This window comes from Egretta garzetta, unplaced genomic scaffold, assembly GCF_000687185.1.
Source record: "Egretta garzetta isolate BGI_Z169 unplaced genomic scaffold, ASM68718v1 scaffold243, whole genome shotgun sequence".
In the NCBI taxonomy this organism is placed as follows: Eukaryota; Metazoa; Chordata; class Aves; order Pelecaniformes; family Ardeidae; genus Egretta; species Egretta garzetta.
This window is the reverse complement of record NW_009259041.1, coordinates 834446-835111: the sequence shown is the minus strand read 5'-3', so window position 1 is coordinate 835111 and position 666 is coordinate 834446.

Below are 666 nucleotides of genomic sequence, written 5' to 3'. Positions count from 1 at the left end.
CGCTGCAGCCGGGGCAGGGAGGTGCTGGCCCCCGCGGTGCTCAGCCCAGCCCAGTGCTCCGGGAGGAGCCAGGAATGGGTTTCTTGGCAAGGAGCAGCCAGGAAAGGCAGGGACTGACCTACGGTGAGCCCTGGCTTCCTCCCCAGCCCGTGCCGGGGCAGGGCAGCGTGGAAAGGGGCCAACCCCGGCCCCCCGACATTCACAGGTGGGGGGACACATCATCCCCGTGGGGTGCCAGCACACGGGGCTGGGGCAGAGGTTTTGCCGTCCCTCAAGGGGTTGTGGTCTCCTAGGGAAGGGGGCTCACACCCCCACCTTCCCTGGGATGGCCCCGGGGCCGTCACGGCGTCATCCCTGCCTGGGGACATACCGTGACACTTCTAAAGAGGCAGATGGGGCACAGCACCCTCCCGGGGCAGCGACCCTCCCCGCCAGCTCCCCGGGCTCCAAACGCAGGGCACGGGCCCCTCTGCACTGGCATCAGGCCTGCAGCCCCCCCGGCATGTGGCACCGTGGAGCCGGGGAGGGCGACGGAGCCAGAGCTGGGACCCTGCACCCACGGCGGGGGGCAAGTTTGGCTCGAGGGGAGCCCAGGGGTGGCAGGGAGGTGGCCAGACGCCTGTGTCCTCCCGCTGGCCAGACGCCTGGGGCCCCCGCCCCGGCCCC